The 27,199-nt window shown below is 38.5% G+C and overlaps 1 protein-coding gene across 2 annotated transcripts in view; it reads right to left on the minus strand.

Moving 5' to 3' along the window:
- Nucleotides 1–27,199, minus strand: part of Cry1 (cryptochrome circadian regulator 1) — a 58,210-nt gene that overhangs the window by 26,398 nt on the left and 4,613 nt on the right. The gene's annotated exons all lie outside the window — the stretch shown is intronic.

A 27,199-nucleotide genomic window follows, 5' to 3' on the forward strand; every position in this document is an offset into this window, starting at 1 on the left:
CTGAATAATTTAAGAATCTGGGGTGTGGTGTGGTATCATGGTGTGGTGTGGTAGGGTGAGGTGGGGTGGGGTGTATAGTATGGGGTGGTGTGGTGGTGTGGTGTGGTGCTATATACCAGTAAACAGAGCATTTGAGAGATGACCGTAGGGCCACAAAAGACCCTGACACAGAAAACAAAAAAGCAAAAGGAGCAAAAATGAGTACTTTTCTAAAGGATATTGCAATCACCTAAGAGAAGCCATAATGTCCTTTTTTTAATCTAATAAAGTTTCTAAAATAAGAAAAAGGAATAGATAGATGCTAAATCATATGGCATTAACTCGTGACTGTAGAGAATACTAATTTGAAACAAAGGTTTCATGGAGTGGGTGGGACTACACAGACTTTTTCAGTGAAGTAAGCAGAAATGAAGTTTACATATGACAGACATCTGGGAAAATTCTGGAGCAGTGGGGAAGACAGCTTACTGTGCATCTTCTATTGTGAGGAAACAGAATTTCCCAGAATACGTCCAAAAGGGATGCCTACTCTGGAGAGTTCAATCTCATTGTCCAGTTAATTCCATCCAGATTCTGTTCCTCTCAGCTGGGCAGATTGCAATTTGTCTCGACTTTGTTTCTTCTATGTTCCTCGGTTAAAGTTTCTTATTTGTTTGCTTTTCCCACAAGCTACATCCTCACTGAGAAGTAACTGTGAGGAATAAGCTAAGTGGAAAGAAAAAACATATTGCTGAAACACATGATACAGTACGCCAACCAAAAGCTAAATGGAGCCATGTTGAGTTATCACAGCAGCCACATGCCCCATCTCCAATGGCCAGCAGTCACCATCCCAACACAGAGCAGAACATTCCTATCACTGCAAGGTTACACCACACAGTGCTGTCCTGAAGGCTGCTGAGTCTAGAGATTAGCTTGTGTTCTTTGTCCACTCTCATGCCACCAATACTTCAAAGTCTTGCTGATATTTTTATAACTGCAGTTATTAGTGGCCTAAGTATACCAGTTACGCTTGACATGTCTCCTCTTAGTAACTCTCCATAGCTTTGATTGTCACAGGGATGTGTCCATGTAGACAGGAATGACAGAACACTCTTACCATCTCATCATCGTAGGAAGTCTCAAGGTGCTGTTAAACAAACAGGAAAAAGAACCACTGTTCTCACCTTTCTATTTCAACTATCATCTTTCTGTCTTGGTTTGGAGTTACTTTCTAACACCTGAACCCTACCCCAACTCACTACTACAGTAGCTCTCTATCTATTTTGAGAGAAGGCTGCTGTTAGTAGATGCACAGTGATACAAAAACATCTGCGGTTCATAATATTATCCACAAATATTCATAATCTAGTAAGTGAGAAGGGTTTATGGGTAGTCATGTAATTTCATGTGTTTTCTTAGCAAGATTTCTTTGGGGATTGAGGGGACATGGTCTTGTATAGTTCAGGCAGGCTAGCCTTAAACTTGCTGTTAAGTCAAGAATGGTTTCTGATCCTGAGTGCTGGGATTCTAAGTATGTGCCACCATGCTAGGTTTCTTTATATGGTGCTAAAGATTGAATCCAGCATGTGAGGCAAGTATTCTATCAATTCAGGTACAGTCATAGCCCCAAAAGAGATATTTTATTTTCTTTGATAATGGCTAAAGAGTATTTATTATTTGTGTGTATGTGGCTATGTCAGTAGATATTCATGTTTGTGGGGTGTGTGTGTGTGTGTGCCTGTGCATATCCATAGGGGGCAGAAAAGGGTGTAGTGCCCTTCTCTAAAACTCTCCACCTATTCCTTTGAGGCAGGGTCTCTCCCTGAACCTGGAGCTCACATTTATCTCTGCGATAGTGGCAGCTAGCAGGCCCCAACAGTCTTGTTTTTGTCTCCCTGAAGCACTAGCATTACTGGTACTTGAGAGGCACCAGGCTTGTTATGTGTTTGCTGGGATCTGAACTCTGGTCTCCACAACTGAGCAGTAAGTGCTCTTAACTACTGAGCCAGGTCTCCAACTCACCCCTCCCCAAGGTATATTTGAGATATCTTAGATGTAATAAAGAACATCAAAGAATTTTTTGATTAAAAAAAAAGGAATGAACTAGTCTGCTTAAGTAGAAACAGCACAAAACTCAAATGTCCTGTAGAGACAATCCAAGGCAGATGTAATCTCTAATCACTGAATCCACGTTTTCTACAAAAACTGGAATAAAGAGTTCTTCATACTGAACTTAATGGTGGAATATATAAGTGGTAAGGTGGGAAAAGAAAGAAAAATGCCAAAAGGATACAATGAATTAATAAGATGAATAACCAAGTCTAGATTAACATCATATGTGTGAATTCATATTCACACCACCACAAGAACACATCATAAACATGTAGATACCACAAACACAGAAAAAACTATATGTGTATTTCTTTGGTTAAATAAAATTTATATTGTATGTATCAATTTATATTTAGCTGTGGATAAGAAAATAACTGGAAAGTTACTTACCAGGGTACTTACTATATTTACCCTTGAGAAATAGAGTTTTGGACACAGATAAAAAAGCACTGATCTCGAAATTGATTCCAGCACACATTCCTCTGGAGTAGGAAGGGTGGGACCCTATCTCCTGCACCTGGTTTACTGGTGCTAAACACCTTTAGAAGGCAACCAGTAATTTCGTGTTTCCCAGCATGTACTGCACAGATGTTCCATAATCTTAACAAGTCTAGCAGTAAGTATTATACACCTGTGGAAAATCTTGAATTTCCTTGTCTATAATTGGAGTATAATAGGACACATATCAAGGGAATTTTGTTAGAGCTGAATACGTTACCATATGTGAGGCTCTTAGAACAGTGTCTGCACACAGTGAGCACTATTATGTGATACTGAATACTTGGTCTCCTCCTTGCTACTGACTTCTATTTTTACTACAATAATTGTAGTTTTATCTCTTGCTTGTATTTGCTGTGGTGTCTTAAAATAGATTTGCCTGTCTTAAAATAGATCTACCTGTCTTAAAATAGATCTGCCTACCAACAATCTCTGTCACTGTAATCCATTTCAGTACACATTATCAAATCATTGTAAGGCACACATTCTTGTACAAAGGTCTTGAAGACTCATTCTTTACTTAATAAAGAGCAAAGTACTTTCTCAGCCGCCATCCAATGGTTCCAGGTTCATTTTCTACCACTCCCCCACTGCTTGAACTAAACCAAGCTACTACCCTGTGCTGTACACAGTCGTTCTCTTAGAACTTCTTTCCTCAGTCTGAAGTATTTTTGCCAATTCGTGTCCTGTCTCGAGTTTAAATCTTACTAAGTCTAAAGTCTTAGAGCTGAAGTTAGTTTCTCTGTTCTCTCAACTGTCAAGAAGAATGTATTTCATCCTAAGGAAAGTTCAAGTCATTCCTTATAGCACAAAACTCTGCATGCAAACATGCATACATGTACACACACACACACACACACACACACACACACACACACACACACACACACCATCCCCTTCTGTAGATTTCCTGTGTCTGATTCTCAATTCCATGACCTTCTTTACCTAGGTTTTAGTTTCTGTACCTGGCAAATGTCATCACTACGTGTCTTGCACAGTCTATTGAAAGACTTGAAGTAGGATAAGATGCTAGTCAGCTTGTTGTACATAGCTTTTGAGAGGATCAGAAACACATAATCAACTAGTAGCATATAGCTAGTATTCATTAAACAGAAGCTGTTGTTATGTTCCCTTCAGAATAATTCCTATTATTAAGGTAGGCAGGGATTACAGGTGCACACTTGTAATTCCAATACTCAAGATATGAAGCAGAAGGATCCCAAGGTCAAGGGCCACATAGGCAGACCCATCTGACCCAGCTTAAATAAAAAGAAAAAAGGAGTAATATTTATTTCTGAAAACAAAACCCCATGTGTGTGTATATATGTAAATACTTGGGCATGACAATAGAAAAGAATGAATTAATTGGATGCCTAGGCCTACACAGAATCTCACTGAATGTATAACTTCATCTGAATGTGACTGTGAACCAAGGTTTGGTCTTCCCCAGTGACAAGGCCAATGCTATACAAAAATACTTATTTACTAAAAAGGTACAGTACAATTAAAACTCAAAATTGACTAATTTCTAAGCCGTAATTCTGTGGTGGTATTATATAAAAATAAACCTTAAGCAGTGTAGGTTCAAAGCACCAAGTCACTGATTAGTGCAATTTCCTTTTAGTGATAAATGAAAACCATTATTTGAAAACTACACAAAATCTAACCCTTTGTCCTCCGCTTGAAATAGACTGTGTGCTCCAGAGAACACATCATTTCAACATTCATATGTTATAAAGATATGTGCCTTAAAATAGCATTTAACACTGAGCAGAGTCGTGTACTCCCATTTGAAGATTTAGCTAATAAAGTAACAGACTGGCTTTTAAATAGGCCAAATGGTAGTTTACTACAATCCTTCACTATATAGGGGCACAACTTAATTACAACACTGAATGAAGAGACTTAACATTTTAAGGACTTTTCCTCTAGAAACCACTGTCTTTACTACTATAGAAGCGCACATGTAGTAACTTCCTTATACCACTTCCAAAAGATGATTTCAACATGAATCAACAGAAATAGTTTCTAAAGTAGGTCATCGCTATAGCAACCAGTGGGTGGTTTTGCATACTCCCATCACAATGACCTACTTTCTAGTCTGTGCTAGAATAGCTTATATAACTAGTATTTCTAGTTCTGTCTATAAAATAGTATGAAAAAGGCAATGGCAAGATACAACATAATCTCACTGCTACTGAAAACGAGGCATTATGAATTCACATGTGCACGCCAGAATAAAGCCATCTGTTGAACCATTGGAGCTTCCACACTGTCTTATACACTCATCAATGGAAACTACTCTTAGAATTTCTAAACCAAAACTATACAGTGTTGACCCCACAGAGCTTACTTTAAGAATATAAACTAAAATCATTAAAAGCACATCAAGAACATCTCCTCTACATATGAAATAAAAGATAAATTTAGAAAAAATTAAAGATCTGGACCTACTATTATAAATAAAAAATGGAGTTTCTCAATCATACCCCAAAGCATTTTATTAGAGATTTTAAAATTATAAATTGCAATTTGCATTTCTAAGTATGGAATAAGGTTTTTATATACTCCATTTTTTAAAAAATTCTAACAAATTAGTACTTTCATTTAGTCTGTCCACTGTGATGCACATTTTTTTCAAAGACAGTACTTTAGCATTTAATATGATAAAATGTATATCATACATAAAATGTATATTCTGCACTTGTTAGGCTCAAAATTAAGAGCACAGAGCCACAGACTCATATAAGAACACGAAGTTATTTTTTATGGCAAATACTTTGTTTAAAATCGTAAAACAAAATTTATAGATATCCCTCTCAGACCTCCCCACAGAGAAACCATAGAGGCAGAACAGGGCTTTAGTGTGGGTGCTCAGGCATGACCAAGATAACCATGGGTGCACTCTAACAGCTGAACCCTTGCACAGCATGGTCAAGGCTCGAGGTTCAATTCTCAAACATCAAAAATCAAGAAATTAAAGAAGTAATGAACAAAAATCAAAAGCCAGGCTTACAGTGCACACTTATACTTGTAATTGTGGTACATAAGCTACTGATACAGGATTTAAATTCAGTGCCTACCTGGGAAACACAGTGAAACCTTGACTGAAAAAAAGACATTACATAATAATTTTAAACTTAAAAGCTGCAAAAACAGATTGATGTAGTTGTGTCCCTCGTATCTTAAGCAGGAGGAGCACTATTGTTACTGGTGATGTGATTCCCTGGAGCATTAAGGAAGATTTATTAAAGTTCTGAAGCTTCCCTAATGTGCACAGGTAGTAAACATGTAAAACAGTGTTCTAATACCTGCTGGTCTGACGGTCAGTGAAGTCATCTTCCGTTCAGAAGATGGGAAACTCTTTACTGGGATCTAACCTGAGACAACATGTTACTGTGCGAGGCAGCACCACGGACACCACCCACTTCTGGCCTCTCTACACCAGTCATCCCCAGCTTCCTTCAACCACGTTAACAACCAAAGTGCCTCTGAGAACCTCTAAAGTGCCTTCTGAGGAGTGACAGCTGATTTATGAGAGTGGTTCTAGTGTCCAGAGAACTTGGAAAGGTACCTGAACATGCACATGACATACAGAAACACATTACAGCCTGCTATGATGGAAGATAACACATGTAGCACAAATGGGTAATATTGATAATCAATGAAAATCAGAAGGGAGAAAACATTGCTTGGCTCTTCCTCCTTCTCTAAGGCAGGAAGACATTAAGTTTCCAAGGATACAGTGATGGTAGAGGAGAACCTTTAGGATCAACACAATTTAATGGAGGTAGAGAAAGAGAAGCAGAGACCTGGATTTTTCCATAGGTTTATCACTTTCCAATGTCCAGACAATTCCTGACATAATCACCAAACAAACAAATCACGAAACAAATTAATCACCAAACAAACAAAGTCATGAGAAGGATTTTAAAGGCTTGACTCAATAGTCAGTGAAGAAGTATGATAGGGAAGGAATATTTGTTGCAGGTCTATTTTGCAAGTTGGGAACTCATCACGTACATTTTCCAAAGCTCAGCTATGAATTGAAACAAAAGTTTTCATTTGGGGATAGTGAGGTGGCCCAGTGGGTAGAGGCACTTGCTACCAAGCTTGAGGACCTGAGTTCAATCCCTGGGATCTACATGGTAGAAAGAGAGAATGGATTCCTGTAATTATTGTCTGGTCTCCAAACACAAGCTATGTAGTGCATGCAGGTGTATGTGTGCAAGTATGTGTATATGTGCATGCATGTGCGCACACACAAATAAATGTTAAAAAAATAAGATTAAAAAAAAAAAGAATTTGCTGGGCGGTGGTGGCGCACGCCTTTAATCCCAGCACCCGGGAGGCAGAGGCCGGTGGATCTTTGTGAGTTCGAGGCCAGCCTGGGCTACCAAGTGAGTTCCAGGAAAGGTGCAAAGCTACACAGAGAAACCCTGTCTCGAAAAACCAAAAAAAAAAAAAAAAAAAAAAAAACCCCAAAAAAAAAAAAAAAAGAATTTAAGGGATGGAAAGATGGTCCAGCAGTTAAGAATTTAAAAGGGATGTGTCTGACTCCAAAGCTGTTCTCTCCACATTATATAACAACTACTTTTCTGTAACATATGTAATAATACAGTGAAGAGACTAAGTCATCTTATTCTGACTCTATTTTTGTGTCTACTTAGACAGTTCCAGAACTCTAACCTAGAGGTCTGCCTAGGCAACACATTTGAGGTTTCCATGGTCCAGATGTATTAACCAAAATAATTAATGTAAACCAAAATAACTAAAGAAGGTATATGTCAAAAATAATTGTCATGTTATATCTGAAATAATTACTATGCTCTGCCAGGAATGAACATTTCAAGGTTACTCTGACCCTTATCTAACTTTGATATAAATTATGGTCATTGTGGTTTTTGTCTTTAAAGATGCTGAGCTTGGGCAGCAAGAGACTCTGAGGCACGAGTCTGCTCTTCGTCACTGGCTAATGAAAAACTCATATAATTTTAATTGCCTTGATCAGCATGGTTGTTGTCTGTATTTCTTACATGATTACAATAACATCTCAGAAAAACTAACCTGACAGCTCTACAGCGATAAGATGACTAGAACAGCTTTCTTTTCCCTCAGGTGGGGGATGATCAGCACTGTATCGACTCATTGTTTCTCACTGTGACAAAGTGCCTGCAGAAACAACTTAGGAGAGGAAGGCTGCGTTTGGTCCCAGCATTCCACAGATCTCAGTCCATGTGCATTTTGCTTAAGTTAGAACATCACTAACTAGGCAGCATGAAGTAAAAAGCAAGTGAGGCAGCAAGGACAATGTCTGGAAAAGAACTATCTTTTCAGGGCACATCCCACCCTACTCCATGATGTACTTCTTCCAGCTAGGCCACATGTCCTAGTCTCTACCACTTCCCAGTAATTCCATCAACTTATGAATCTATCAATGAACTAATCCATTTATAAAAGAACGTCATGTTCTAATAGCCTTTCAATAGTGTCACAAGCCAGAGACCAACATTTCAATGCCTAAGCCACAGTGGGTGTAAGGTAAATGGAGAGTGAAGAACTTTAGTCATGTCAACAAGCTACACCCAGACTCCAAGTATTCCATAGGTAGTGGATTCCTTACTCAAGCCGTGTTAGAGATCTGCTGAGGCATTTCTACTCACAGAAGAAACCTGACATGCGCGCACGTGTATATGTGTGTGTGTGGGGGGGGTGGATGCGTGCGCGCGCATGCGCGTGCGTGTATGTTAAGTTAGGAAAGAACGATAGGTGCCAATCAGTCAGGATGTTGAAGCAGGAAAGGCAATCAGAGAAAATACTATGTCTAAATCAAGAAACCTCATAAAAGCTGAGAATGGTGGGGAATGTGTTAGTGGAAAAATGACTACAATAAGCATCATACTTTCTAAAATAATGTGTATGTCCCTCAAGTTTTACCATTTCAAAATGTACTAAAAATCAATGCCAAATGAAGCCTTTTACTAACCTTGGTGACAGTACATTGGGTTAAGATACTCTAACAGGAATAGCTAATACGCTGACAAATAAGAGTACTGAACATTTCTTAAAGTAATTCCCTGGGCTGCTCTAAAAGCAGGTGTTACAGTCAGCATTAGCCTGAGGATTTCTACAAAGCCCTGGAAAACTTGAGCTTAATCCAGGTTAGGGAAGACAATAAATAAAAGCCTAAGGCTCATCAGAGTAAGGAAGCTAATAATAGACCCTCCTTATCCAGTCAGAGCTCAAAAAAGCTTCAGTCCCAGTTCAAATGTAAATACAGTAAATATTAAGTCACAGAATAAGTCAGCATAAAAAAAAAAAAAAAAAAGGCCTATTTCTTCCCAGTCTCAGAAAGAAGCAAAATTTACCCTTGAGTGGAAAGAGTGAAACAGCAAATTTACAGTGGACAACAGCAGCACCATCAGAGTAAACACCATGGTCAACTTAAACATACCAATGCTAAGTCAGCCATGTCAGTATCCTGTGCACTCTGTTGGTTTTGAAGTTCTTTTGTATGTATGAGTGTGTGTCTGCATGTATGTATGTATACTATGTGCTTGCCTGATGCTCATGGGGCCAGAAGAGGGCACTGGATCTCCTGGAACTGGAGTTACAGATGGTAGTGAACTCCCATGTGGTGCTGGGAACTGAACTTGGGTCCTCTTTAAGAGCTCCAAGTGCTCTTAACCACTGAGCTGTCTCTCCAGTGCCAAGAAGACCATTTTAATAAGACATTTTTCCTAATCCTATAACTCCAGTCTATAAAAAAAAAATCAGAAAACCCAAACTTAAGTCCATTCTACAAAATATAGAAACAATATTCAAAACCATGAAGGTCATAAAAAGCAGGAAAATCCTGAGAAACTGTTAGAAAATAGATGAAGGAAATATTTAACTCAATTCAATGTCACACTCTGTATAAAATTATACAGAACAGAAAAAACAATAGTAAAATCTGAATAATGCCTGGACTTTAGTGAATAATGTAGAATCTCAGTTTTGACAAAAAAGATATATTAATATTAGAGAGAGCTGGAGATAGAAAGCACAGGAGTTTTCTGCATTATTTGGCACATTTTCCATGTATCTAAAATAATTCAAAATAAGTTTTATTGACAAATATCTGCCCGAGAATATGTCATCTCATTGAAAATTCAAGGAATTGGGCTGGAGAGATGGCTCAGAGGTTAAGAGCATTGACTGCTCTTCCAGAGGCCTGAGTTCAATTCTCAGCAACCACATGGTGTCTCACAACCATCTATCTATAATGAGGTCTGATGCTGTCCTCTGGCGTGCAGGCAAACATACAAACAGAACACTGTATACATAACAAATAAATCTTAAAAAAGAAAGAAAATTCAAGGACTATGTGACAGAAAACACTTCAAGCAAAGCAAGCACTTAGAGCAGTAGCAATCTAAGACAGCTGAAGTCTGTCTATGTCTCTCTACACCCTCAGACATGAATGCAATGACCCCCACCCCTCCACAAACATGCACGCACAAGTAACAAATCCTTTCAGATTCTTAACTTCAATACATGCTACAAAGAAATCCCATCAAAAGTTCCACGAAAAATCAATCATAAAATAAAGGAGAATCACTTGAGTTGCAAAATAAGAGATCTGAAAATAATTAACAACTTTTTAGAACTTATGAAAGGTACTAATTAAGAAATCTCAAGCAAGGTACCAAAGAGAAAGATTTCAGCAGATGTTTGGAGAAGAAAATCAATAACAGAAAACAGAGATATGGAGAGGGGGATGTGAGGCCATGGGAATATTTATAAAAGACTCAGATCTGAAAAATAATGAAGACACACCTAAAACTTGTTGAATGCATCTTAAGTGGAACTGTAGTAGTCAGCTTTACCTCACCACAACAAGATGTCCAAGACAACTACACACTTTTGGAGGTTGAAGTGTAGATTGGATAGCCCTCTGTGCTATGAATCATTGTGGGACTGTGGAGGGACATGAGTCGGGGCTGGGAAGAAGAAAGAATGAAATGATGAGTGTGGACCTACAATCCTCCAGGACTTCCTACTAGACTCCACCTCCTGAAGGCTCTACCACCTCACAACAGCACCCACTTGTGCGCCAAATCTTCAGCCATGGAACTTTGAGGAGCACACAACCCAATGTCTACACCACAGCAGGTAGGAAGGACATACATCAGCTTAAATACTTACTAGGAAAGAAGACTTTAAATTAAGTTATAAAAACAACAGAAACCGCCGGGCGGTGGTGGCGCACGCCTTTAATCCCAGCACTCGGGAGGCAGAGGCAGGCGGATCTCTGTGAGTTCGAGGCCAGCCTGGTCTACAGAGCGAGATCCAGGAAAAGGCGCAAAGCTACACAGAGAAACCCTGTCTCAAAAAAAAAAAAAAAAACCCACAAAAAAAAAAAACAACAGAAACCCCTAAAAAAGTCAAAAACAGAAATTATAAAGATATGAAAATAGAACACAAATTCATACTAGAAAAAAGGTCAAAGGGATCATATGAAGAAAGTAATATAAACTTTACTAATACAAGTAATACAAAAGTAATATAAAAAGTATGGCAGCTCATGCCTACAATCCCAGTATTTGGGCAGTTGAGGCTGGACAGTTTTAGGCCATCCTGGGCTACAAAGTGAGACCCTGCCTCAAAACAACAACAACAAAATAAAGAAAAACAAAACAAAATACTATAAACTTCTAGTTAAGAATAATTAAGAAAATAAGAGGGCAAAATAAGCATTATTAAGGAAAAAAAGGCATAATCTCAGATACGGATGGCTTTAAACTTTAGAAGATAGTGTGGAGAAATTTTATGCAAATAAGTTAAAAACTTAAGGGCCTGGGGGAGATGGTTTACTCAGTAGTCATGAAGACCTGAGTCTGATTTCCAGTATCCATGGAGCTGCAATCCCAGTGCTGTGGAGGTGGAGACAAAAGGATCATCCAGTCTAACTCGATAAGCTTCAGGTTCAGTGAGAGACCCTGTCTCTGGAAAACAATTTTAAAGGACACTCAACATTGACCTGTGGCCTCCATATGCAATGTCTGTCTGTCTGTCTGTCTGTCTGTCTGTCTGTCTGTCTGTCTCTCTCTCTCTCTCTCTCTCTCTCTCTCACACACACACACACACACACACACACACACACACACACACACACACACAGTCCATGTAGACAAAAATGAAAAACTTAAGATGAATAAGTTCCTTACTAAACATGACTTGAAGAAATGTAAAATTTACCAGAACGGACTCAAGTGCAAAGAGAACATGTGAAAGATCCTAACAGCTATGAAGAAAATCAAAGTCGGGTGCTGGCCCACAGAGGCAAGAGAACTGTTGAAAGACTAGACCAGTGTGGGCTATAGTAAGTAGGGGCCAGCCAGGGTTACATAGCCAAGCAAAACAACAAGCAAACAATCAGAGCTGGCATGGTAGTGTATGCTATGATCCTATTACTCAGAAGGTAGAGACAGAAGGACCAGGAGTTCAAGGTCAGCCTGGCCTGCATGAGACCATCTCAAAAAAAACAGGGGAAAATTTTTAAAAAATTAATAGTTAAAAAGTTACAAAGAAATCAAAGCTTTATAGGCAAGTTTCTAGCAAATATTCAAGGAATGGATATTTTTAATTTTACAGAAGTTCTTGTTTCATACAGAGGAAAGATTAAAAACTAAAATTTTCTTATTCCTCTGTGATCTCAAAAAACAACACAGCTATTTATAATCTAGAAATCATATCCTTGTCTAATTTTAGACACTCCTGCATTGTGACTCCCAAAGTCAGGCTAAAGCAAGTGTAATGTACACTTCTAGGCTTTAGAGGACTTACATATAACTAAATAGCATCTGCCTAACGTGTTTAAGAACATGCTGTCCTAGATCTAAGTCTAATGCTTTCTGTAGTCTGACTTGAAATTGCTGGCTTTCAGATTAATAATAATAAAAATATTCTACTTTTAAAAATCCACAACCAGTTTAAGTTGGTTTACTGAAGATTTGACAAATGGCCAAGATCTTATAATGAGAAGTTCTTCATCAGGGAAATACAAATCAAACTACAAAGAAATATTATCTTTCCCTAACTAGAGTGCTGTTATCAAGAAGATAAAAATAACAAATTCTGGCAAGGACAAGGAAGAAGGAGCCTTTCATGGACTGAGGCAACATGGCCATTGCATCAAGTGAATAATCCAGCTATCGTGAGACAGTATGTGGGAGCTGAGAAGCTGGTTCACAGAGTATGGAACAGAATGAGGATGGCTACAGAACAAAGCAAGGAAGGAGAAAGGAATGGGGGAGAGGAAGACTGGAAAGCAGGTATCAAAAGACAGCTATACAGAAGGAACAGCTCTAGTGTGGAATTGGCGGTCTATAGCTTATCATAGTTATTATACAGTCATAAAGAGCTAAAAGGGAAGAATTTAAAGGTTCTCAACATGAAGAAATAATAAATGTTGAAAGTGATAAATATGTTAATGTGATTTGGTCATTACATACTGTATGTATGTATAATGATTATGTGCTATTATTATGTCATTTAATTTTTTAATTGAAAGAGGCTGGCATAAAACATTTTACAAAACAAAATAGAGCCAATGAGACACAAAATATAAAGAAGACATGAAAAATATCCAACACATTCAAATGGATTTTTAAAAGGAGAAAAGAGAACAAATCATCAATGTATTCAAAAAGATAACAGGTGAAACATTTTCTAGACTGACAAAAGATACTGCTGCATAGGTTCAGAAAGCCGGATACACTGATAAGGAGTTAATAGAGTAATACACAAACTGTCACTTAAAATATTGTACAGCATCAGAGAAAGAGAATATTGAAAACCAGACAAAGATAGTATGTTGCCCTCACAGAATGAGTATTGAGAGCAACAGGTGATCACACACGTCTATTATGCAGGGAAAAAAAATAACTACTATCTTGTAATACTCCACCACAGTATAAAAAAAGATGGGCTCTGGTATGGATGGAAAATTTATGACTAATGCTAAATGCTTGATTGCCAGTTTGTGGGACAGGTAGAAGAATTTTTCAGAGATAGGGCCTTGTCATGGGAAAAGGACTATTAAGGGGGACACTTGTGACCTGACCTCCTCTCCCTCTTGTGGCTTCCTAGACGCTGTAAGGTCACTGACCACTTTGCTCTAACACACATTCCCTTCCATGCCATTCTACATTGACCTAGGTCTGATCCATGGGGCACAAGAACCATGACCTGAAATGTCTGAGACCATGAGTCAAAGCACAACTTTCCTCGTTGAGTTGATTCTCAGTGTCCTGTGATGTGATGGACTTGACTGCAGCATCTTCAGACAAAAGATCCTCCTAGATTCCCTAGATCCTCCACTACAGTGAACTCTAAAGTCAGTCCAGATAAACAGAAAGTGATCCCAAGTTCCTATGTGAGGAGGAATAAAGAACAAAGAACACGCTAAATATGGACAGAAGTCATCCCTGGCCTTATAAATGATGAGGAGCCAGAGTGACTACAAATATGTACACATCAGAAGGAGGTGAATCAGTGTACAATTTAAATGTATTTTATTACCCAACAAAGGGAAAAATTATTCATTAGCTGCAGACATGGTTCTATATGCATTTGATAATAAACAGTGAATAGTTAAAATAATATATACTTTCCAAACTAGTAGAAAGATATTAATAAAATTTAAATCAGTGAAATTAAAATAACAGAGACAAAGCAACAGAACAGGAATGAACAGAAAGAAAACACGAAATAAGATGATTGACATACAGCTGCAGAGATGGCTCAGCAGTTAAAAATACTTGCTGGTTCAATACCTAACACCTAACTAGGTGCCTAACTGTCTGCAAACCCAGTTCCAGGGAATCCAACACCCTCTTCTGGCCTCCTTGGGCACTGTACACACATGGTGTATGGACATACATGTAGGCAAAACCCAAACACATAAAAATATATAAGTAAATAATTTAAAAAGATGAATTACATAAATTCAAATACCTTAGTAATAAAAAACATAAACAGGCTAAAGAGGGGCTTTAATCAAAATAAAAAATATTCAAACAACTAAAAGAAAAGTAAAACCTTGCTATTCATAAGATGTAAAACATAGGCCCTAGAAAGGCTGAAAAATAAAATATGAAAGTTTGTTATAAAAATACCAAAGAACTTGCTATAGTGTTATTAAGTTCAAAATAATAGACAGCAGGAAAATATAATTGCTTATATATACAACTATAATTCCTAATAATAAAAGCAAAAGGCTTCAATTTGCCAGGTAGAAATATTTCTAATATTATAATGTCAAATGCATAAGGTACCAATTGACACATCTTCACACACAGACAGCTCCATGACTAGGGATTTTTACTCTGATAATAACTGACTGAGGTGGCTAATCTTCATTGCCAATTTTGACATCTGGTGTGGCCGTGAAGATGATGCTGAAGACCCATAGGAGATTCTATCCCATGGGCTGGGACCTAGGCAGAATGGAAGGGAAAGAAAGTAGTGGCATTCCCACCTCTCTTGCTGGCTTTCCACCATATGAACTGCTCTGCCCTGCCCCTTGCCATGATGGACTGACACTTCTGCAACCAACTCCTCTGTAACCAACTCCTCCCTTAAGCTATTTCTGTCAGGATTCAGTCATCGAGATAAGCACACCAAAAATAAGTAGAGAAGATTTGGACAATACATGGACAGCTCTGGCCTAATTGGAAAAAAAAATTCAAGCATATCCTCCTTAGGAACCATAATGTGTATATGTCTGGAATATATAAATATATTTCCATATATAAGGTATACATATAGGATATTTTATCTGAGTATATGTTAGACATTAAAAGTCAAAACATTGTCAAAGAACTGAAATAAGACATAGCATATTTTATAGCTTCTTGTATTTAAGCTCAAAAATAGGTAACTGTACCTATTTTATCAAAAAGGTAACTGTACTGTTATAAATATTAAGTATATAATCAATGTTTCTAAATCACTAATAAAAGGAAACAAGCATAATAAACTTTACAAAATAATTTGGAAATTCTTAACAATGAAACTCACATAAAGAGAATGTGAGCTACAACTGTAAAGTCAAGGAAAGGAACACTTACTATGTAATGCTGACCCTAGAAAAATGAAAAGGCTAAAAACTTAGCTTAGTTAAGCATAATAGGCTATTTCAAGCCTAACTGCATTTCAGTAAATCAGAGTATTTACAGAAGGAAACCAGAAGAGGTTAGTGAGAATAAAAAAATGCATGTTGCTGGTGGATATAGCTCAGTGTAGAATGCTTGCCTAGCAGATGCAAGGACATGGATTCAATCCCTAATACTGGGAAATAAATAAGGAAGAAACAACAACAACAAAACCCAATAGAAAAGAACAGTAAATTTAGATCTCAAAAGATCTTTAACTAACATCTAATCAAGACAAAAAGAGAAAAGACATAAATAAAAACTACTAAAAGTGGAAAAAGTCCAGGCTGGTGGCGCATGTCTTTAATCCCAGCACTGCGCTCAGGAGGCAGAGGCAAGTGGATCTCTCTGAGTTCAAGGCCAGCCTGGTCTACATAGCAAGTTCCAGGACAACTAGAGTTTCATGGTGAGTTCTGTGTTACCAACATGATTGCCTAAACATGAGCTGAACAAGGACAACAACAACAGATATACTAAGAAAGCCCATGAGGCCCACACTAAGAACTACAGGCAACTAAGGATGCTGAGCTCAGGAGAAACAGTCTTACCCAAGGAAGAGCACATCCATTGGTTACCCAATACCAATGGTCATTCCTAAAAACGTACATCCAAGTAACATCACACAGACTGAGTAAGTAGTATTTGTAATTTAGGAATGGGTATATATCTATATCTATATGTATATATAGATATATACATACATAGAGATATATGTTACATACATATATATAGATGTATGTAACAATTAATGAAATAAAGAGGCCATGGGGGAAGATCTGAGAGAAACTGGAGAAAGGGAAAACAAGATCAAAATATATGAAAACAATTTTTTTTCCAATAAGGAAAAAAGAGGCTATAAATCTGAAAGAGAAAGAAAAAAAAGGGTATATGGGAAGGTTTGGAGGAAAAGGAAGGGGAAATGATATAATTATATTATGATCTCAAAAAATAAAAGAAATAATTACTCTTTCTCTTTCTCTTCCTTCCTTCTCACCCCCCGGGACCGGTCTCTGCTCCCTTCTCTGCCCCTTCACTCCCCTCCCCTCAGTAAACCTCCCATGTGGGCCCTGTTGTACAGTGTGACTCCTTCGTCCACTTTTAAAATACAACATTTGGTGCTGTGACTCAGACAGGCTCTCCTGGCAGTCTGAGGGTGCCCGCCACAGCCCGACTTTCCCACCTAATGGAGCCTTGGGACTCTCCAGCCAACACTGACAACTGCAACCACGTGGCTCCCCTTCATCTTGACTGGTGACCTCATCATGATTTCTCGTGAGCTCCAGAGAGTCTACTTGGATCTACCTCGAACAGCATCTTGCCAGGTCCAACAGGTGCCAGACGGTTCCACAGAGCCTGGACAGCGAAGTGAAACAGCCAGCACCCTAGTTTTCTCAGGTCCCCCAAAGATGATCGATGTCCTCAGGCCAGCAGGAAGCAATCTCGAGAACATGGCGCCCTCATTCCGCCTCACCTGCTACCCCTTTCTAATGCCTCATCTTTTTATAATAAACAAAAGGGAGGAATGTTAGCATTTAGGCATCTGTACTGGCCTGTTCTTAGGGTCCTCACAGGATATACCTCAGTTGCAGCCACTAAAAGTACCCCGTGTGTGCATTCGCTACATTTCCTTATAAAAGGAGAGTCTTGCCCACCTCCCATCCCTCTCTTCCTTCGCTTTCATCCCCAGGGACCTGTCTCTGCCCCCTTCTCTGTCCCTTCACTCCCCTCCCCTCAATAAACCTCCCATGTGGGCCCTGTTTTAAAAAAAAAGAAAAAAAGAATTAAAAATTTATGATAAAAAAGAAAATGAAAGGGCAAAATGAGTATTGATGATATATACATTTAAGTCAAACACATAAAAAAGTCAAATGTATTCAATTTTAAATAATAACCAGGTGATTTAGGCCAGTCCTGGCACTGAAACAGAAATTACAATAGATATACAGAACACCTTCCTAAAGGCAGCTAAGAGCTAACAGACAGTAGGGAGTCACAAACTAATGTGAGCAGAGCGTGCAGTCAGCTTCTGCCCTGACAGGGTGCCGATCCCAGAGGACCTGGACTGCTGGCTCTGACGGCTTCACAATGCAAGGACAGCGTCAAGACTTAGGACCAGAGTAGACATGAAGTCTAAATGAAGACTTTGGAAACACTAAGCCAACAGTGCTAAAAGCCACACATACATCGTATGGAAGGGTGGGGCAGAAATAAACTCGCCTCTACACTTTATGGTGAGATTTCCTTGTCTCACGGGGGAGGGGTAAGCTGGAAAACACTGACCAACTCTAGAGTGGTTTTGCAGCCCAAAATGTAATTTTCAGTGTGCTGCAAGAAAACTTAGAATGCCCTGGAATGGAGTCAGTAACTCTACTACCTCTAAGAAGTTTAAACTCTCTCTGGTTTAAACAACTTCTGTACCTCTGTATGTCTCCATATTTTTTTCAAAGACTATATGAAAATTTTCAATGTGGCTATGGGTTGTGTTTACCTCTAAAGGAGCAATCATTCTTGATAGCAACAATGGAATTTAAGAGAGGACACAGCATTTTTAATAAGCTGAAAATAAACCCAGCAACATAAAGGTCTATCTTCATCAAAATAGCTTTCAATAATTAAAAAAACCATAAGACACATTTTGACAAAAAAGCATTTTTCTTAAAAAGATGTCACTGAAGGAAATTCTAAATTCTATGTTTCAGGCACAAGTAAAAAGATCACAGATGATTATAAGGCATGCAAGAAAAAACACAAAGGTAAGAAAAGCACTGGATTCATGCCTTTCAAGTACTCACACTATAGGAAGAAATAGTTACAGAAGCACCCAACACACTATAGAGTACTGTACAATATTTAATAACGCTTCTGCAGACAAGACTAAAAATATGAACTGATGAGACAATCACAAAAACAGAATAAAAAAGCTCAAGAAATGCCAAGTGGAAAGATTCCTGCAGTGTGTGTGTAGGCCTTGTGTATACAGGAAGGCATGATAAATGATATGACGTGCTTTGGTAAGATCTGTGTATGTTCTGAGTGAGTCCTTGGAGTTGATATCTGGAAGCGCGTTCTCTAATCTACTGGTATTAAGTGGTGGTAGATCTTTAGGAGGAAGGCCCTGTTAGAAGTTGACTAAGTCATGGATTCTGTACCGTTTGAAGGGATTAATTTAGCTCTCATAAGATCAAGTTGGTTTTCATGAGAGCAGGCTATCATAAAGCAAGGCCACCTGATGTACTTGGTCTCTTCTGCATGCAGCAATTTCCCTTTCTGCTTCTCACCCAGGTTATGACACTAGGCAGGAAAAACAGGTGACCTGTGAGAACAGCTCCGTGTTATTTAGAGGAACTGTGATACAAATAAACCCGTCTTTATATAGTACAGTGTCTAGTATTTTATAATAGCAATACTCAACACACAAAGATTGATAAACTGGACACCAGAAAGCAGTATAACACAACAGTTTAAAAAGATAAAGTCTGTCTATGCAATTATGAATGAGAATGAAAAAACTGTGATTGAGAGTGGAGAAGTAAAAGAATACCTCCTTCTACCCTATGAGTTTTCTCATAGGCCCAAAACTTGAAGATGAGAGAATCAGCTCATAATCAAGTAAAATTAACAAGAACTTTTATGTGTTAGGAATTTTTAAAATGAATTTTAAATGCAAAAATTGTTAATAATGCTGTGTGTGTGTGTGTGTGTGTGTGTGTGTGTAGAAGTCAGAGATCAACATTGGGTGTCTTGTTCTTTTGCCCTCCACCTTAGTTTCTGAGACAAGATCTCTCTTTGACCCTAGAGCTAACTAAAGGAATGGCTAGGCTGGCCCGACAGTGAGTTCAGAGAGTAGTCTGTCTTGCCTCATCACCTCACTCCCCAGTCATGGAGTATACAGACACAACATATGCCTGGCTGGTAAGGCGGATCCAGCAGACTAGAACTCAGATTTTTAGGCTTAACAAGCCCTTTTACCCACTGACCAGTTTCCCCAGCCCCTAGGGTCACAGTTTTTAATCAGGGTTTGTCACAGTCATACTGGGGCACAGGAAAACCAGCTTATGACATAAACATTAAGCCTCACCCTAACTATTTGATAGATGGAGAAACTGAAATAAACTTTTTTTTTAAACTTCCTTCAAAAGACTGGAAGAGGGCTATGAGTGATTTTCTGTGGTAAAAAGATATGTTATTGTATTATAACTGGGATTGTTGTTACCTGGACCTAATCAGTTTATCAAAACCCATCAAATTATATAGATTTAGGACCTGAGGCAGGCAAATGTAAGAGACCTTCATTTGGTTTCAGGTCATGCACACCCACACCTCTTGTAACAATGTACTTGGCAGCCTAGTTCCTTCAGCTATGGGTAGCACACAGCCTTCTCCAAACAATGCAGCTCCCAATTCATCATCTTACTTCCCGAATAACCAACTTAATAACTATTCTGGACATTATTCTATATCTTTACATCCACAATATGCATGTATGTGTATATGTGTGTGTATCCATCTCTATCTATCTATCTATCTATCTATCTATCTATCTATCTATCTATCTATCTATCTATCTATCTTCTATACTTTAACATCCACAGTACATATGGTTCCTCTTTATACTGCATATTCCCACTGTCAATTACTCCATTTCCAGGGGACATGGGGCAAGGTCATTCTAACCTGGCTGCTCAGTGCTGAGTGGAGGTAGAACTGGGTAGTTTTAGAAGGAAGTTTGGAAGGCTTGTGACATGATGACATATTTAGGCAGACCCAGACACGGACACCACACTGGACTTTGACCTCCTGCAGCTATTTAAATGAAAACCCAGGAGGGGTTTCTCTTTTGCAGAAGGAATTATAGAGAGATTGAAAATAAAAGGAAGGAGTTGTGGGGAGCAAGGAGCAGTTTCTAATTAATCCTTATGATCATGTAACCAGAGAGATTAGAACTTCATAAAAGGTTTTGGGTTTAACTATTTTTTGTGTAGGAATGGTTCACCTGCACTTACAAGGAGCATGTGTGAGCAGTGCCCTTGGAGGTCAGAAGAGGGCAACAGATCTCCTAGAACTAGAGTTACAGATGATTGTGATCTGCCATGTGGCTGCTAGGAACCAATCCTGATCTTCTGCAAGAGCTACAAGTACTCTTAACCACTGAGCCATCTCTCCAGCCCCACAGGTGACAATTAAAAAAATTCATTTTATTAAATTATTTTTGTAGTGTTGATTGTCAAACCCAGAGCCTCATACCTGGGTAGGCATTCTGTCACTAATAGCTACTCTAGTCCTGTGACATATTTTTAAAACTGCATTAATCTATAATGGACATGCTGATTGTTTCCAGACATTGATGTATATATTCTATGGTGGATGTTGTGTGCCTTTTTAAAAGCTCTACCCTTACCCCATTTCTTGCTTAAACAATCTTCATACTACATAGATTATTTAGTAGGAGACTGCTTTTTTGTTTTTTTTTTTTTAAGACCAGGTCTTGCTATGCTGCCCAGAATAGCCTGGAAATTGCTTGAAATTTCCTGCCTCAGCGGGAGTGCTGGGATTACAAGTGTGTACCACTGCACCCACTCAGATTGATTTCTTGAACCTTTACGGAAAGCTCTACCTAGTTGCCCTGACCTTTGGCCTCAAGCAGTAGTGTGAACAGAATGAAGTTAGCGAGATGCAAAAGACATATGCTTTGGAGTTTGTGCTAAAATGCCTGCCCCAGGTGCAAAAGTGAGGAAAGAGCTCTAAAGTACACCGCTTTGTGTTTCATGATGGTAAAGATACATAAATTGAAGTCCCCAGAGGGGAAAAATAACCCCCATCATTGTTAAACTTTCTATAAGGCTAAATGGCTGAACTGTGTGATTATGGAGAATAAACATGTTATAGGCCATAAACAAATTACTTTGAGCTATTTTCAGTCCCTTTGAAAGTCCTTCATTGCCTGCCCTGTGTCTGATGGTAACTACCAAAACTTTAAAATGTGTTAACAGACCACCAGCTTCTATCACTCCAAAAGCCCAGGATGTCCCCAACTGGAATCTGAGACCTCTAATAGTGTCCTTGCTGTGCTGTAAAGCCTCCTGTGGTCCCCAGCAGTGCTTGTTAAATTCCTTCATTTATGACTTTATTTGTTCTGTAACTATAAAATCTCATCTAAGTACTTCCACAGTGAAACATGGTATTTGGGACAACTCGAATCTGTGCTCCCAGGCCAGGCTACTCATATTCGGTTGCAAAATAAACTCTTCTTCCCTTTGAGGTGAAAGCTATTTTTATGACAAATGCAATATTTAAAGCTCCCTGTCATCTTATAATCATAAGAGGGAAACCAAGAATACATGAGCTTCCATTATTTCTTTCTTTTTTGAGATTAGATTTCTCTTTGTAGCCCAGGATAGCCTCAAAGTCTCAACATTCCTTCCTGTCTCAGCCTCTCAGATGCTGGGTCTATGTATAGTCTCTATTCATCTACAAAGTAATGTCAGAGAGTAACTGACAGTCTGTGACTCCCTGTCTAAATAAATCTGTCTTAATTCAGAGATATCCCAGGATCATTCTTACTACATATTTACAGAAATCAATCAACCAATCTGTCTTTCTTTCTTTCATCCTCCCCTCTCTTGGGGTCCACTTTGTCTCTAAACAGTTTTACTCATTTTCATGTGGAACCCTATCTTTAAAAGCTCCTTCCTTTATCAATGGTTTCATTCACTAGAGTCTCAATTACCTATAGTCAAGTGAGGCCTCAAAACAGTAAATCCCAGAAATAAACAATTCATGGGTTTTAAATTACTTTTATTGAACTATACTGCTAAAATTACTCGATTTTATTAATTATCGCTAATAACCTCTTAAGTGTTATATATATCTATAGTGTTTGATAGCCATATATGTATATATACACACATATACATATATATGCATATATATGGTTATATATTTGGTGGTGTTTGGGGGCACCTGGAAACATCTTGGAAAGTATCCCTGTAGGTAAGGGAACCAGTGTATCATTCATTCATTTATTTATTTATTTTGGATTGGTTTTTAGAGACAAGGTTTCTCTGTGTAGCTCTGACTGTCCTAGAACTCACTTTGTAGACCAGGCTGGCCTCAAAGGTGTGCACCATCATGCCTAGCTATTATTTTCAGCAGTACAACTCCTGGCGTGTATTCACTGGTGTTTGTGTGTGTGTGTGTGTTGCACAAGTGTGTTCATGCTTGCTTGTATGTATGCATGTATATGCTCAGGTGTCTTCTAGATCTCATTTATTTAATAGAGACTGTGTTTCTCTTTTGTGTATCTCTAGTTGGCCTCAATGAACTCACAGAGCTCCTCCTGCCTCTGCCTCTGAGATTAAAGGCCTGTGCAACTACATATAGCACTTTATTTTTAATATAGGATCTCTCACTAAACCTGGAGCTAATCTCTAGGTATCTGCCTGTTTCCACACACGAGTGGCAGGGAGACTGGAGATCCAAACTCAGATCCTTATGAACATCTGAGCCATTTCTGCAACCTGATTTGAGGCAAAGTCTCATCTGGCTCAGGCTGGTCTCAAACTCCCTATGTTTGAGGATGACCTTGAACTCCTCATCTTCTTGCCTCCAATTCCCAGGTGCTGGGATTACAGGTATTTGCCACCATGCTTGGCCTTCTTTTTTTTTTTTTTAGTGACATATGTAATATGAACCCATATTTATTTCCCTATTCAAACTCTATTTCCCACTCAAACTTCTACCTTTAAATGTACATAAAGAGATAACAGAAATATTTACAATATTTAAGATGTAATTTCCAGTTGAGGGATCAAGTTTTTAAGCCTCTTCGTACTATTTTGATTTGCTTGGTTTTTGCTATAAAGAAATATCATTTTGTTTTTTAAAAAAAAAAGTCATTGTTTTAAAAGCCCTAACATCATCTAAATCTTAAGACTATTTAGAAATCCAAAGATTAGCCAGAATGGTGGGTGGTGTATGCCTACAATCGAGCACTCAGAATGTCTAGGGCAGGAGGATTGCCACAATGTCACTTTGGCTATATAGTGAGACCCTATCTCAAAACAAACAAATGAACACCCTGCCCCAGTACGCAAAGAATAAAGAGACCTAGAGAAAAGGAAAGTAATCTACGGCAATTTCTGGGGCTCAAAACTGTCAAAAAGTGGTACGTGAATGGTGGTCATCAAAGAGTTAAAAATGCAGTTAATTCCAAACAATTAAGACTAATGTGGCCATAAAAGTTTAATGTAACTACTGGGAAATATTCTAGAAATAAAATAAAACATAAATGTGGAGCTAAGATGTGGAGACAGAAGATGGAAAAGAGGGCAGAAGAGATGGCTCAGAGGTTAAGAGCACCGATTGCTCTTCCAGAGGACCTGAGTTCAATTCCCAGCACCCACATGGTGGCTCACAACCACCTGTATTGAGATCTGGTGCCCTCTTCTGGCCTTTAGGCAAACATGCATACAGAACACTGTATACATAATAAATAAATAAATCTTAAAAAAAAAAAGAAGATGGAAAAGAAAACATGTTGATAGGTTTATTTTATTGAGGGTAAGGTCACAGACACTGCTTCTTAATTGTTAAGATAAAATTAGATTTAAATATACTGTTAGAAATTTAAAGTAACTACTAGTAAAACAAAAATAAAAGAATATAAAATTGTTAGTCTACCAAAAAAGGCCAATAAGGATAAAATACACTTAAAATAGAATAAGAAAAAATATAGAGGGAAAACATAAGAATAAAATTCTAAGCCGGGCGGTGGTGGCGCACGCCTTTAATCCCAGCACTCGGGAGGCAGAGCCAGGCGGATCTCTGTGAGTTCGAGGCCAGCCTGGGCTACCAAGTGAGTTCCAGGAAAGGTGCAAAGCTACACAGAGAAACCCTGTCTCGAAAAACCAAAAAAAAAAAAAAAAAAAGAATAAAATTCTAAAGTCAGTGATAACATTAAATGTGAAGGGATTATATTTTGCTGTCAAATACTAAAAACTCAAAGCAGATTATTCATCTATGGTATTGAAGAGTCACACAAGTTGGACCTGGTAGCACAGGCCTGAAATTACAGCTCCTTGGAAGGCTAAGGCAGGAGGATTCAAAGTTCAAAGCAAACCTCAGCAACTTAATGAGATCCTATCTCAGAAAATCAAAATGAGGCTGAGGATGTAGCTCAGCCATATAGCCTATGTATAGCTGTGTGAGGCTCTGCTTGCAATCCCGAATACTGCCTGCAACCGCCTCCACCCAAAAAAATGTAGCAGGAAGAGGAATCATCATTTAAAGGAAAAGGAAAAGCAAAGATAAACTAGATAAATATAAACAAAATTATTCAAAGCCAAAAGTACTCAATAAAAGAAATAAGGAATAGCCGAGCGGTGGTGGCGCACGCCTTTAATCCCAGCACTCGGGAGGCAGAGCCAGGCGGATCTCTGTGAGTTCGAGGCCAGCCTGGGCTACCAAGTGAGTTCCAGGAAAGTGCAAAGCTACACGGAGAAACCCTGTCTCGAAAAACCAAAAAAAAAAAAAAAAAAAAAAAAAAAAAAAGAAATAAGGAATAAATTACAGAAGGATTTGTAAGCCACAGTCCATAAGATGAATGCATATAATCCACTGCTTGCTTCTGTATGGCTTGTAAGCTGAAAGTCATTTTTATATTTTTAAAGGGTTGCATAAAAATATAAAAGAGGCCCTACTTAGGGTTTACAAGCCTAAAATACTCACTGTGTAATCCCTTTAAGAAAAAGTTATCAATTTTTGGACATTTTGTACAACAGGATCAACTAAGACTGGAAAATCCATAATATATAGAAATTTTGCTCACAGTCTAGAAAGTCTGGCGAGTGCCTGCTTGCTTTATCATCCTATTGGAGAAAGTGGAAGGAAAGATACTTGCACATGCTCACACAAGAAAGGAAACCCATTTTAATAACACAGCTCTTACGTTCTAATCTCTCAACACTGTGACACAGGATTAAATGTATAACATCAGGACACTGGGGAACACATTAAAACCCAAGCAGCTGCCAACTTAGCCTATATACTCTAGGCTGACAAAAGGTGTAAGATAGCATGATTCATAACTCACTGATTTACAGAGGCCTCTATGTGTTAAGGAAATCAAACTTTAATCATATATACTTTTATCACTTAGCATATCCAATATGTTCTCTTTAGCATGTTGATATTGGCATGTATAACTTTTCTATATTAGACAGTTGAATTTGCCAATTTTTTTATTGTTTTCAGAGATATATGTTAGAAAGGGATTTTCCACTTTAGCTGTATTTTGTTTAAATATTCTCCTACTTTTGAGTTTAAATCTTCAAGAAATTAGCTTTCCCAAGACCTTCTGTGACCACGAGAAAATGACCAACTCTAACAGCAAGACAGCAGAGATCAGTGGAGGGAATCCCTGAGGTGTTGAGGTGTGGGACAAAGAGAGGACAAAAGGAGGAGGATGAGCAGAGCAGGTGACAGTGCTCAGAAGACTCCGAAACTCTTCTTGCTGGAAAGACTCACCCTGCCCTCTGCTGAGCCCTGAAGATCAAGTCCTACCGTCACACCCCTCCCCACCCCCCACTCTTAACCAGCAGAGCCTGGGGAAGAACACACACATTATCATCTCTGCATCTGTAGGCACCTTAGCTCTGGGGTAAGGCAGTGTCCTGTCCGGCAAATACTGCCTTGCTGCAGATAACCACTACCTCTGGCTCTGACAACCTTTCCATCCCCTCTTCAGAGACATCCCTGAACCTACAGGAGAACAAGGACAAGGAGACCTTATAAAATGGACACTGCTGAACTACACATTGCCCAACTCTTCTGTATCTTAGATTAAGACACAATGTATCCAGCAACACCTCTGAATTGTTACCATGTGACCTTGGATATTCCAACATACATCGTCATCTCATCTAAAAACAGCAATAACCCACCTTCCTCCTCCATGTCTATGCTCCAAACAGGGCATAGTGCCTGTGGTATATGATGCTGACAGAGCTTTTATCTTGCTGCAGACTTGACAGGTTCTTAACATTGCCCCCATCAAGCAGAGACTGAGTTGCTTTTCCCTATCATCATCCTTTTGTTTCTGGCCTAGAACTAGTAAGAATGAATGCTGGATTTGATTAAGTGTTTTCAACATCTCTGGAAATGATTTTTTTCTTTGATCTACTTACTTATATTAACTATTATCAACAATTTATATGAATGTATTTCCAGTACTGAATTATCCTACATTCTTGAGGTGAGTCTAAGGTATATTTCAAGTGTTTATATTCTATTTAACAAATCTTCATGTGGTTTCCTTTCATTTTCACTGTGTTTGGGAACCATTTTGCGTTTAGGAACCATTTGTATAGAACTTACCTGTTCTTAAAACTTAAGATAGAACCCTGTAA

This window comes from Peromyscus californicus, unplaced genomic scaffold (genome assembly GCF_007827085.1).
Source record: "Peromyscus californicus insignis strain IS unplaced genomic scaffold, ASM782708v3 Scaffold_24__1_contigs__length_46423439, whole genome shotgun sequence".
In the NCBI taxonomy this organism is placed as follows: Eukaryota; Metazoa; Chordata; class Mammalia; order Rodentia; family Cricetidae; genus Peromyscus; species Peromyscus californicus.